The sequence below is a fragment of the Phalangium opilio genome, unplaced genomic scaffold, assembly GCF_054372755.1.
Source record: "Phalangium opilio isolate 3A_F unplaced genomic scaffold, DU_Popi_V2 ptg000061l_1, whole genome shotgun sequence".
Classification (NCBI taxonomy): domain Eukaryota; kingdom Metazoa; phylum Arthropoda; class Arachnida; order Opiliones; family Phalangiidae; genus Phalangium; species Phalangium opilio.
Window position 1 is genome coordinate 4,213,988 of NW_028324178.1, and position 14,419 is coordinate 4,228,406.

At 38.2% G+C, this 14,419-nt stretch overlaps 1 long non-coding RNA gene across 1 annotated transcript; it reads right to left on the bottom strand.

Annotated features, from left to right (window-relative positions):
* Nucleotides 1–4,571: 4,571 nt before the first annotated feature.
* On the bottom strand, nucleotides 4,572–5,282 carry LOC149663962 (uncharacterized). The gene is made up of 3 exons (XR_016368436.1): nucleotides 5,170–5,282; nucleotides 4,988–5,087; nucleotides 4,572–4,911 (listed from the first exon to the last, which is right to left on the bottom strand). It is a non-coding gene; the product is annotated as an uncharacterized LOC149663962 (long non-coding RNA).
* Nucleotides 5,283–14,419: the final 9,137 nt, after the last annotated feature.

Consider the following 14,419-nt stretch of genomic DNA (forward strand, 5'->3'; position numbering starts at 1 on the left):
ATTGAATCCTCAAAGATAGAGGGTTTTGACCATAAAGGGGATGATTTTGACACATTAAGCCATCGTTGTAATCAATCATATATTTATCATTAGCCGCTTTTGGTTTCGTATATTCGTCCCAAATATCATTATGAGAGAAGATGTGCTTAAGCACTTCAATTATCGGAACAAAGCTCATTGTCTCTTTGAACCTTTTCTTGTTCACAGTTTTTGTTCCCAATAAAAAATCTATAGGCTCTACAAGATTTAAATTTTCTTCGCAAAATGTTTTAAGACCATAATCCGTTTTCATAACAGAAGTGAGGTCTCTGGTTAGTTTTCGAATTTCAGCATTGTTTCCGTTATTGTCTATTCCTCTAACTTGTTTGACCACGACCTCTATCGAGCCCTCCAAAACCTTAGCCACATTTTCAGATATAATACGTGCCACACTATTAGAAAGTCTGAATTTTTCGCGCATTTCTAACATTGTAAGAGCTGCTCGCCTTTCGAGGCTATGAATATCTTGATTCTTTTAATCGATTGTGTAAATATTCAATTCTTCCCTAATTTCTTCCTCTTCCATATGGTCATTTACTAAACCGTTAGGCCTATATTCGAATGTAGTTTCAATGCAGTGTGCTACACCTTTTGTCATGTGTGTGCGGTAAACATGTGTTTTCAGTGACTCATATTTTTCAAGTGCTTTTGAACAAGGCAGAAAAGCACTTTATATCTATTTGGTTAATGTATGTGCAGAGTTCTTAAATTATTAAGCCACAATAACGGTGTGTATCTTTTTAAGCCACATATAGAGTAAACGTAAACTACCAGATGCATACACTTTCTGAATGCTTCGATCTAAAGGTTTTCAATGCAATTCCTTGAAATTTTTAAAAATAAAATTTCATTAACGTAATATTTCATGGATTTGTCGTAAGTGTATATTTCGAATAACACTCCCATTTCCAACTGTTACAGAATATTATATATACTAAAGGGGCTAGAGTAAAATTCAACCCCCTTCCTGACTCTGAACGTTATGTAATTTGTCAGCCGTCCCATGTATTTCTAGATCAACATTTATTGCGCGTTTTGAAACTTTGGGAATTTTAAATGAAATATATTATTTATTTAGACATTTCTTGGCAATACCCCGGGTTTAATTTGTCCCTCTTTATTTAATTTTCCCCCACGTTTCTCACTGTGCCTTATCGATTAAAATATAATGTTACCCTTGACTTGATTAAACAGGAAAAGATTCAGCTTTAGCATTTCTGTTGGCTTCGCATTAATTATTTGAAGTAAAATAAAATATACTTACAGATATATAATAATAATAATAAACAAGTTGGGAAAACCAAAATATTACCTCTCCGAGTCGGGGAAAAGACTAGTGTACGACTCAATATCGAAATACTAGAGCAACATTTTTTCGCTTTGTTTTGTCTAACGAGGCTTAAGTCATTGAATAGTTTTCTCTACATTGTCAAAATATATAATCATCCGCTAATCCTAAGTTTCAAATCATTCTTTACAAAGAATATATAAGTTCTATGTTATATTTTATTCTCTGATGCATACCATTAACCCGATAACGATTAGCCCTTTCACTGATATAATTGCTACCATGATGCTTTCTTCTATTATAAAACCTAAATCTGATTAATTAAACGTGTATTTAACTTTCGGCTCACTCTGAACCGTTAATGTCCCTTCATTACAGACACGATAATCAAAACCCAAAGTTTACTCCACCTCAGGTCTCAATTATTTACTCTTTGGTTCACTAAGCCTATTGCGGATCCCGACAGAATCCAGGCCTTAGCTTTCTTCTTCAAATAACTAAACCAAGGATTATTCTATATACAGTAATTTATATATTAAGAAATATATAAACAGCCATTTCAAATAATAATATCAAAAAACATCCTTGGAATATCAAAATGAAACAGAGCTTTAAAGCTACAAAAGTACTAAATGCATCGTAATTACGAAAAAGATTTCCACATACTCACTTTATATTATGGAAAAAGTGAATATTAAGGTTCTGTAGGATTTCTTAGCACATCAAAACAAAGCGAACTGCTAACTCGGCGCACTAGAGTAACAACGGACGGACACTTAAGACAAAAACATGGGCAGCTTTTTAACTCTTTCCGTATTAATTTTGAATTGAGAAAAGAGATTATCTTAAATATTAAATAAATATAATTAATATTTAATATTTTCTTCGTTAGTTGTTCGCCTTAGTGAGCGTTACATCGTTTTAAAAAAGAATAATTAAACAACCTTGAGAGACTTGACTAATATTGACGTTAGAATTGAAGGATATGACTGTTGTTTCACCTTACTCAAATAGGTAGTATATAAAGGATTCGAATCGCAGCTGAAGGTAAGAACATAGCAATTGCGTGAACCTTGGAGGAAGACCCCTCCATTGGAAGGCTAAACGTTTCTCGTAACCCTAGCCGATCGCCGCGTATGTCTTAACCTTAAGGATGATAGTGGTGTTAGAAGCCAGGTGTACAGACTGGTGTCCATGTGGGATGGACAAAAACAAAGACCAGAAGATGGTGGTGTTAGAAGTCAGGTGTACAGACTGGTGTCCATGTGGGATGGACAAAAACAAAGACCGGAAGATAGTGGTGTTAGAAGCCAGGTGTACAGACTGGTGTCCATGTGGGATGGACAAAAACAAAGACCAGAAGATGGTGGTGTTAGAAACCAGGTGTACAGACTGGTGTCCATGTGGAATGGACAAAGACGAGAAGGTGGTGGTGTTTAGAAGCCAGTAAGTACAGACTGGTGACCATGTGGAATGGGCGAAGGACTAGAAGATGGTGGTGTTTAGAAGCCAGTGTGTACAGACTGGTGTCTATGTGGGATGGACAAAGATCAAAGGCTGGTGGTGTTAGACAGGCAATGGAGTAATAGCCTGTAAGTGGAATACAATTTCCGGGAACTGCAAATGCGGTCCGGAAATTGAAAATACGTTTGCTCCGATTTGCAAACTGCGAACGCGGTCACGTGGGTGTAACAACAGACAGACACGTCGAAATTAGAACCTCTCCGTGACATAGGTCACTCAGAGAGGTAAAAAGCTTTTTATTGGATCACTCCATAAGTGTACGCTTGTTTTCGTAGAGGTCCGATTTAAATTACAATTAGTTAATATACATGATTATATTGTTCTGAGTCTAGATACTTTATTACTGCTAATTTAAAGGCAGAGAGCTGTTGTATGTTTTTTACGTTATTCGGTAGGCTGTTCCATACTTTTATGCCGTTTTATTTGGTGCTTCGGTGGCGGTATTTATTATTAAAAGGTTCTTGAGACACGTTATATTTTTGGCCTCTGGTGTTGTTAGATTGTTGGTGCTGTGGGTACCAGTCCTGTATGTAATCCGGATGTGTGTTGTATTTAGCTTTGTGTGTGAAGATTAGTAGATTGAGTAGGTAGTTATGGTGCAGGGTTTTTATGTTCGCTGTCTTTCTTGCCGCGGTTGCGGAGCAACGTTTGCTGGTTTTGGTTATTAATTTTGCGCTAACATTTAATTGGGTGTTTAATTTAGAGAGTGCTGTTTTTTTGCGCGTTGTGGTAAAAGGTATTTCCGTAATCTGTTAGTGGTTTTATAAGGGCATTATATAGTATTCGTAGAGTTCCCATATCCAGATGTTTTTGTAATGGCTTTAGAAGCCATATACGCGATTTCACTCTTTTGATAGTGTTATCGATGTGCGTTGTCCATGTTAATTGTTCGTCAATCCATATTCCGATGTATTTGTAGTGCGTGACTCTTTTTACCGCGCCGGAGCATATGCTGTTTACACTAGCTGCTTCCCTTCTCATTTCTTTGTTGGTACTAAATATCATGAAGTTGGTTTTATCCCTATTTAGGATTAGTCCCTTAGAGAGCAGCTTGTCTTCTAGAGAATTCAGGTCTGTTTGAGCATCATCAATTAGTTGGTGGAGGTTTTTGTTTGCAGCTATGATGGCATTGTCATCCGCATTTTCGTTTGCGCTGGAATTGTGTAAAGCTTTGTGGGTGTCTGCTGTATATATGTTGAAAAGTAGTGGGCCGAGTACGCTGCCTTGGGGTACTCCATGCTGGACTGCCATGGGTGTGGAGTAATGCTTATTGTAGTAAGTGGATTGTTTGCGATTGCTGATGTAAGATGTGATCCATTTCAGCGCCATTCCCTTAACGTTCATGTTCTTCATGGGGTCAATTAATATATTGTGTTGCACCGTGTCAAAGGCTTTGGACATGTCCACGAATATGACTATAACAAAGTGAATAACAATTATTTCACATTAACTATACTGGATTGATTGGATTTTGACAAATTTAAAGACGTGCCAGCATAGTGTAATATCATGGCAATCATGTAAATAACTATTGTTTAAACCAAGTCTTGGCTCCTGTGGTGCCCAAAACATGCTGGTTCATCTACACACAAATTTTGCCTTGCCAAAGACACGAAATAATCAGAACTTGGCAACGAGGGCGGAGCTAAAACTTGCCTTTGCTAAGCTTGGCGGGCCCGGTAACTCCACCCCTCGACTATGGGAGCATCTAGTGGTGTTTTTAAACTACATCACAGCTGAGACTTGCTTTAAAAATGTGTGTTGCATACTGACATCGCACTTTCTATGGATTTTTTTCAAGTTTTGTCAACTGGCCATAAGTGTCTATGGTTGTTTTTCCCCTAGCGGCCATAGTTTGTGCAGTACCCGTGGTCAAAGTTGTACTAAATGCAGAATTTGCATTAGATACTATTTTATTACCTTTTTATTCATGAGATTTTAATAATAGTATTTTCGCTTAACTTATAGCGGTTTGGCTAATGCGTTAGCTTTTTGAATATTGGATCTTCATTGATTTCCGAGCCAGACATTTTTTAACGTCTGATTATTATCTAATATTTCTTAATTGGTAATTGATAGTATGATTCGAGACTATATTTTTTACAAGTTTCGAAAGTTTTAACTTTCCATTTCTACCTCATTTATTGTAAAAAGAGCACGTTTAAGAACAATGTCACAAAGATGATAATAGTGTGAATAAGTGGGGCTTTTCGTTCAGTCAAATAATAATTCAATTCTATAGTATCAAAAACATCTTGTAGTGGTCGGTAATCGAACCAAGGTACAGAAATAAAAAGGATAATGCTTTAGCTACTCACCAACTATAATGCTATTAAAACCTTATAAATAGAAACGCTATAAAATCGTATGTAACCCAAAATTCTACTAGGTTTCGTCCAACTTTGATTACGAATACTGGAAATACTATGATGGCTAGGGAAAAACGGCCTGGGACAATTTTGATCAGTTGACCAAGATTGAAAACATTAATATAAAAAATCCAAATGGTCTTTGATAATGAAACAACCGTCCACTCTTGGTATAAATAGTAAAGTCGAGATACAATAGTACATGAAACCCTAATCCCTTACGTGAAAGAAGATGTGGGATTAGTGTTCTCTCTTGGCATTAGTATGTTTACTTGGAATGGACGCCTTGCCTTGGCCTAAGGTCATGTTTCACTTGATATATAATTCAAATTAGTCTATCAATATATGATTTTTGGTAAATTTTCATATTCATTTTGACATTCCGTTAATATATATAGTCTAAAATACTTCTCTGTTTAATTTTAGAAAAAAGAATACTTTCCAAAATCAGTATAAATTAGTGAAATACTTCAAAGTTTGGTTTATAGTATCTTTGTGAAAATTATATGAAACAATTAAGCATTGTTAATATAGTATATTTCGCCCTAATTTTCACTTGATGCGGCAGACTTGGAACCAATATTAATGAAGCGTATTCTTTTCATTATTAAAGGGAGTAGAAAGCTTGGATTCGGAGGTAGATTGTTACAGTTCATGTTTCTTTCATCTCTCCCAAATGTTGGGTGCGATTTCGCCTACAAAAATCTAAATGACTTTGTACCGCCTTTTATGTGGTCTTGAACAGGAAGATTTATTTTTTAGCCTAAATATTTTATACTAACATTTATTATTTATAGATGCAAAAGGAACATCATCAGGCCACCATTCTGGTTTTTCGTCTTCACGAAAGAAACGTGATGATCCTAGTATGAAGATATATATTGAATTAGAATCCTGAAATAAATCTAAAACCATGAAAGGTGGTATATTTCTGCAGTCGCAAGCCTATACACACTGGCGTGGATATATCGTTACCCAAACTTTGGACTTCCACCAATGAAATGTAGTAGCCCTTTATACAATTACCGTTCAATCTAAAATCTGGTTTTAATACCCTCGCACCACGTGACATATTTGAAGCTGCAGTAGCATTCAAATTGTTTGTGGCACTAGAAGCTACATTAGTAGAGACTAAGTCGGTTAATTCCATAAGCTTGGCACTTAACGTGGCATATGCTGGATCTGGTGCCGGAACAGGCAAAAATGGATTAATAGGGGTGGAATTTAAAGGTCCATAGGAAACTACAGAACCGCGACCCGCTACTGGTAAAGTTCCTTGAGGAACAAAGTGTGAAGGACCAGAAGCAGTAGGTTGGCCTAACACTGATGAAATGTTTGAAATTGGTAGTATATTAGCAAATGGATTAGTGGAAGGATAACTACTTGTGGTAACCACAGTCTGTTGTCCTAACACTGAAGTAGAAACGGACATAGGCCTAGTGTTAACAGCCACATAAGAGCTAGGCACACCAACATTGGCATGCGTATTAGTGGTAAGCCTCGGTTGTGAAGGCGCAACAGAAAAGGGGCTAACACCTGTCTGTATAGTACTAAACCTAATTGGCGTTACACTAGGATTAATATTAGAAAATGGATAACCAGTTTGACTTACTGTAACGGGCGGATTACTCATAGCTTGTGGTTGAGAAGTAGTAATGGGAACAATAGTATCAGAGGGGCGCAACTGGCTAAAACATGCGGCTAGATCACGATCACTTTGTGCAGGGCTCTGTTCTACCAAAGCGCGTCTCGCGGCGAGACAGTGAAGATCACGTGCTCTCATTCCTATTCTCTCTCTGATTGGCTAACCTATTTGAGCGACAAGCTCCCGCAGCCAACACGGGGGAAGCGTCCGATTCGCTGTCCGTATCCGGGGCTGCATTGTTCCTACTACGCCACATTTTCTAACTAGTTCAAACTGGTTTATCGGAGGGGAAAAAGTCCTCACTACCCGATAAGCCTAAAAGTTTGAGACTACGGCTCTAAGCCTAGGCTATCCAATATATTAAATTTAAATTTAAATTAAATCTAACCTAACACACGAAATATTCGTGGTAATGGCAAGCTCGCCAATTATTTCTCCCCTGTAACCGATTCGCGTAAAAAGTTCAGGTTCGCAGGGTAAGAAATAATGAGACAATTAGGTGGCATAAATTCTATCTCTTTATTGACCAGGTTCTGTTTAGGTTAGTATTGTGGTAGTAAATAATCATTATTTTAGGGGTTAGTTAACTTTAGTAATATGATAATGAATATTTACAATGTAGAGTACTTAAATTGAGAAGCGCCAGTAGGGAATGTCCGTTACAAAAATTATACACTTACAGAGATATTAAGAGCCATGTGAACTAGTGTTTTGTGCTTATTTAAACGGTACGCGAATAGAGTGAGAAGCGCGGAATTCACTAATTCGAACTTAAACCGTTAAATTAAAAAAATGTTCATGAAAACTCTGAACTTGAAAATCTTTTTCTGGAAGCTTGTGATAAATTGTTTCCAAATCAGAAGAGGGAGGACAAACTGACCTTCCATAAAGAGTGGGAAAGGAATTCTCAATAATGAGGTTGCAGGCTTTTAAATAAGCATACGTTTCCATAGTTTCCTTGGAATCTTCTGGTATGTCGCCATTATCGGGATTCGCGTGTTCATACAACTCTGCCATTACATCATCTTGCTATTTAAAGTTTTAGACGTTCCTAAGTATCTATGAAATATCAAAGAGCAAATTTAATTTTACCTGCATTATTTTAGCAGGCTTGACATTTAGTTTTGTCCAAGAATCCCGGATGATGTAAGATTCCAGCAATTTGGGTACATATCGGGGGATATTTTTATCTCTCCTCTTAACCTCCCTTTTCTTCATATTTACAATGGTATCCCAACCGAAATTAGTGTCATTCTTTTTAAAATACCTGCTTCCTCCTTCTTTCGATGCGAAAAGTGCATTTATCAAATTTCTGAGCTGTAACGAAGCAAAATGTTTCTGAAAAACCTCAAAAAACCATATTTTTCATCCTGAAAAACATTCATTACCTCGTTTGATGGGCACATGATCCAAAATATTTCAGCACCATATGCTCCAGAGTAATTTTGGGTTAATTTCATTAGACTGAGATTTGAACTAGCACCATCACATAAAACGGCAGAAACTTTAATACCAACTATGCTAAGTGCACTAAGTACATCGAATAAACAAGCCGATATAAAATGGCTGTTTGTTGAACCTTCTGATGAGAAAAAAGGGCAATAATGTCAAAGTCCGTGGTTAAGTCTCGCCATAAAAATTGCAGCATAACCCGCCTTTGGGAGTGATTCCTCAGTAGTCATTTGATTGTAAATATCATCCAGAGTTAATAGGTCCTGAGTTGACATAGCCAACCCAATTAGTTTGTGGTTCTTATTGTTCCACGCGACCTTAGGAGCAACATTAACATCATCAAAATCAGTATTCCATCTCCCATTGGCTTTTTTAGACTTTTCGCTATTTGCTCATTCACATAGTCATCCTATCATTTTTTGGCGCCTTAAACGGTCCATGTTCACCCCAGGTTCTTCCGAGTTAGATTGGACGCTTCTCCAACTTGGGAGTTTTAGGATATCAAAGTGTTTAAGCGCTAAATATGCAGCTTTACTTCTGCATGCAATCGCCTGAGCAATCCGATACGTAATGGCGCTCTAGCGTTCACTTTTACTTCCAGCAGCTGCTTTAAATAATGCTGGGATGCAATGCAGATTTAGCATTTCTCTTACAATTACGATTTTAGTCTCCCTGGAAATCCCCTTTATCCTTTTCATGTTGCTCGCGACTATCATTCATCCAAACTTCTTTGAAAGTCTTGTATTTCCGAATCATTTTCCGTTTCAGAGGGTAATTCAGAAATAACATTGTCCACTTGTGCCTTGAAATCCTTGTTAATTATTTCAGTTATTTTGATCATCTGCTTATTCTTCTTATCATTGAAGAAAAGCTCAAATCTCTGACATTTCTTCATTAATTTTTCATTAGTCCTAAAGAATCGAAATCTTCTGGCCCTTGCTTTTCTGTTGCGGACTCTCAAAGAAACTGGCGACAAATATTTCAGCTTATAAGTTGATGTTGGAGATCTTTTATTTTAGAATTAGGTGATAAGGTCCTTTGTATCTTTTATTTTTTAGCGCTATTTTTTAGTTTTGCAATAACGGGACACTTGGCTACAATTAAAGCAATAATAGTTCCCAGACTTCAATTCAGCAAAAGGGGCATTGCTGCTTCGTGGTTTAAACCAAACTAAACAATCCGAAGCAGAATAATGTTCAACTGCATAAGAAAAAATTTGCACTTTTTTTGGTTTAAATGCAAAAGTGCTCAAACAGGAAAAAGCGTCTTCTCTTAGTCCAGGGCAAATCACAAAACAGTCGTCCCAAATCCCTTGAAAAATTTCTGTGGCTTCTCTTTCAGAAAAAACACCGTCTTGGAATAGTTCTTTCTTTGCAACAATGCCTTTAAAAACGAGGAAGACTAAAGCTACTCCTGTTTCGTCCACTAAAACCTTTATCGGTTCCGTTCCCAACTTCGTTAAAAAGATTCCGTTTTTTGTGACTTCCAAATACATCTATGAACAAAAACTTTTAAACCGATTGTACTGACAAAAATGTAAATAGTTTTTATACCTTCGATGTCTGAAGATCTCTTTTTTCTAACATAGACTTTCTGTACAATTAACGGCTATTTTTTCACTTACCTGTTCCAAAATTGTAATTTCAACATATTTACTTCAAAAAATGAGCCAAGGCTTAAATTTACTTGTGTTTCGTTCTCCAGTTTTAGCCTTTTTCTCGATTTGAAATTTTCCACATTTGGGCTCTGAACACATCCGTGGCTTCTTTTATTGTTCCTTTGCAATTTCAAAATAGTTTGGACCGATTTTGAACTTGTATCTTTTAAATAAAAGTTAACTTGAAAAGAGAAGCCGGCTTTGCGCTGCACGAAGGACGCCATTTTTCTAGAGATCGGGTTACCGGAAGCTGTAATGCGACGCGTCTGAGTCTGGTCTTGGTGCTGTTTTGCTTCAGGATAATTGCCCCATAGCATACGCGTCGAAAGCCTTAACATCGAGCGAAGCCAATTATGCACAGATCGAGAAAGAATGTCTCGCCATCGTATTCGCATGTGGCAGATTTGAACATTATATCGGCGGAAGTCAAGAAGTTCTTGTGGAAACAGACCACAAACCGCTCATACCTATATTTTCTAAGCCTCTCCGCCTTGCACCAAAACGGCTGCAGCGAATGCTGTTGCGGTTACAGTCCTACAACCAACGCGTGCAATATAAACCAGGACCAACACTGCATATCGCTGGCATGCTTAGCCGAAGCTACTTACGAAACACAACCCCGTCCCTGCAATCAGGTACAGAAGTGTACCATTTAGAAGAAAGGAGGTTGGAAGAAATTTCAGCGATCGAGCCGACCCGATATTTATCAGTTAGTTCGGCAACTTTAGAGTTCATACGCGAGGCCACAAAGGGAGATCAGACACAACAGAGGTTAAAGACCATAGTATTGAAGGGATGGCCACTTGCGCAAAAGGACTTACCGGCCGAATTGAAGGGGTTGTGGCACACAAGGGATGAATATACTACGCATCAAGATCTTGTATTTAAAGGCCAACGGGTTATGATTCCAGAACCAATACGACAAGATATATTGGTACGACTACACTACAGTCATGTCGGAGCAGCGGCAACAATCCGGAAGGCCCGGGAGACAGTTTATTGGCCTGGAATCGAGAAAGATATTCAACGATATGTCGATGACTGCCAGGCATGTCAGGCATTCGTAAATAAACAGTATCGGGAGCCATTAAAACCATTTGAAGTACCAACGCTGCCATGGCAAATGGTTGCGCAAGATGTGTTCACCTTAAAGAATCAGAACTACCTTGTCACGGTTGATTACTATTGTGGATATTGGGAAGTGGACCAGCTCAGGACCATGACAGCTGCCACACTAATAAGCCACACGAAAGCACACTTTGCGAGACATGGAATACCCCAAGTATTGATAACAGACAATGGCACAAATTTCGTCAGCAAGGAATATGCAGATTTCTCCACGGAATGGGGGTTCCTGCATGTCACGACGTCGCCTTACCACAGTAGATGTAATGGTAAAGCGGAATCGACAGTGAAAATTGTAAAGAACCTGTTGAAAAAGGTTGAATATGCCAGTCAAGATGTCATGTTAGCAGTGTTAGAGTGGCGAAACACACCGCAGAAAGATGGGAAAACACCAGCGCAGAAGCTGTTCTCCAGGCAAACGAGGTCAACACTGCCAGTGGTCCCAGAAAGGTTGAAACCGCGAACAGTGCCTGGGGTACCACAGATAATAGCCGAACGACAAAGAGCAATGAAGCACTGGTACGACAGGGGGACGCGAGAATTAAGTCCAATACAAGAAGGACAACGGGTCAAGCTCGATCCAAGGCGGAAACATACACCATGGATAGATGCTACGTGTAAAGCTGTAGTGGGTCCCACCTAGTGCAAACTGACCAAGGCAGCATTTTTAAACGGCATCTTCAGGACCTTCGCTGCCGTGGCGAATGGAATCAGCCACAGGGGCCGACGGTAGTTTAACTTACTAATGCAGTCCAACGCATGAAGCCAATTATCCAACCGAGCAATGCATTACCCAATTCCAACCATAACAATCTGGCTCCCCGTATTCTGGACCCTAGTAACAGTCTCCTGGCACCACACACACCTCTCCTAGGTACAGAAACTCAAACCGACGGTCCCACGCAACCAACTAACCTAGAGAGGGAAGCCACAAGCCGCGACAGCGGTAGGGATAACACCATTCAGAAAGACAGGACCGGGGTTAGCACCATTCAATCAAAGTCTAGTCTGCCGAGCCAGCACCCGACGGGACAAGAACATAGACTACGGCCTAGAGAGAAATTAACAAGACCATCTATGCGAACCTAGAATAAGTCAGATGCATGTGTAGAGAGATAAATAGTTAAGAGTTGAACAAATTAGTTAAGAGTTGAACAAGTTATTTGATCTAAAAGACATTTGCTAATTGAAGATATGTATTTATGAATGTATAGACGTTTAAATAATTTTATGATGTATTAATGACAATGGAGATTCCTACTAAAATTTAATGTGTTTTGAAAATAAGTGAGATGTTGGGATATTAGATAGAACCGAACTGAACTGAGTCAATGCGAATCGATTCGGGGTTTTCTCCAGTAAGCTAGACAGTTCGTGTTCAGGTATGAGATAAGCATGTATACCTTAGAAATCAATGTATTAAATAAACTACCCTTTTATAACTTAACCCGCTACGTTTATTAACGATTACAAACACCAACATTTTCTCTAACATTTTCTCCAACAATTCACTTGAGTGACGTCACACTAGACCACCGCGGCTCTGCTTGGTATAGGAATCAGGGCGCACGCTTTAAAATTTTGAAACTAACTGCCCCTTAATTTCCAAAATTTGAAAAGCCCGACCCGGCCCGTCCCGATAAATTTTTCGACTCTGGAGACTTTACCTTTTCCCAAAATGGCTCCGAAGTAAAGAAAGATTTTTTGAGCAGCGATGGATATCGTTGATCCTGGAATTCTTTTCACTCGCTTGTGAATGATATCAATCATTGTTAAGACTCCTATGACGCAAAGTAACCCGCTCCAAATCTGGAAAAGTGTTTTCAGAGAAGCAACGTTTAAGAATTACTTTGCAAATAAATAGATGGCTCTCAAGCAAAGGGCTTAACCTTAACATCACCGGCACTAACAGCAGAGTTTTTGAATACGCTTCACATACTTAAATATATACACGAAGACCCAATTCTACATATTTTATATACACTCCATTCTACACCATTATTTTGAAAGGAAGATTTTACACGAACTGCAGATAATTTTGATTTGAAGGAAAATGTTTTCCCTGAATTGAAACTCGTTCCTCGACTACTAAATCTGATTGGTTGGAATAGTTTGACATTTCGTAACTCTTATTGTTACGTTACGTTTGGTCATAGCATACATGTAGGGAACGATTTCAAAATCGCGGTGTAATCATGTTGGTTACACCACCCTATTCTATGAGAGCGGTAGCTCACTTAGATAAGACTGACTTTAATGTATAAGGAAGAGTTTTTGATTGGATATAACTTTTTTTGTATTGTTTGAACTGTTTTGAAAAAAAATCCACAGAACTACAATTCGGGCCCTCATTTTATGGTTAAAATTTCAAAGAGATCCATTTAATAGTTCATTTTGTATAAAAAAAAAGGTGGTTTTCACTTCAATAAATATAAACGAAAAACTCGAAATTTTTCCATAGAAATAACATGGGAAAATATTTTACAATTAACCTTTTTGAGGAAGCCGTAATGCAATAACTACTCGTTTGTTTGACTTGAATACAGTTTTAAACGAAAGCCTGGTATTTAGATTTTCCGCTTTCCAATTTTCATTGATTAAATTTTAGTTTAAGCATGTTTAATTACAAATTTTCCAAACCATTCCAATCTGCAATATTTTAGCATGGATAAGAATCAGTTTATGATGTTAGCACGGTTATGGCTGTTTGGTACAATGTTCGTGGTAGTTAAAAAACAAGGGGACCTAAGCTTGTGTTCTCTAACTAGTTAAGTTGGAAAAGGGCCCCACATATGTGTATTAAGTTACCAACTGCCTTAGAGAATTAAGCTAGATTACCTACGACTGGTAATTAAGCTAGATTACCTACGAGTGGTAATTAAGCTTGATTACCGACGACTGGTAATTAAGCTAGATTACCGACGACTGGTAATTAAGCTAGATTACCGACGACTGGTAATTAAGCTAGATTACCGACGACTGGTAATTAAGCTAGAATACGGACGACGGGTAATTAAGCTAGATTACCGACGACGGGTAATTAAGCTAGATTACCGACGACGGGTAATTAGCTAGATTACCGACGACTGGTAAATAAGCCAGACTACCGACGACTGGTAAATAAGCCAGACTACCGACGACTGGTAAATAAGCCAGACTACCGACGACTGGTAAATAAGCCAGACTACCGACGACTGTTAATTAAGCCAGACTACCGACGACTGGTAATTAAGCTAGATTACCGACGACTGGTAATTAAGCTAGTTTAACGACGACTGGTAATTAAGCTAGTTTACCGACGACTGGTAATTAAGACAGAC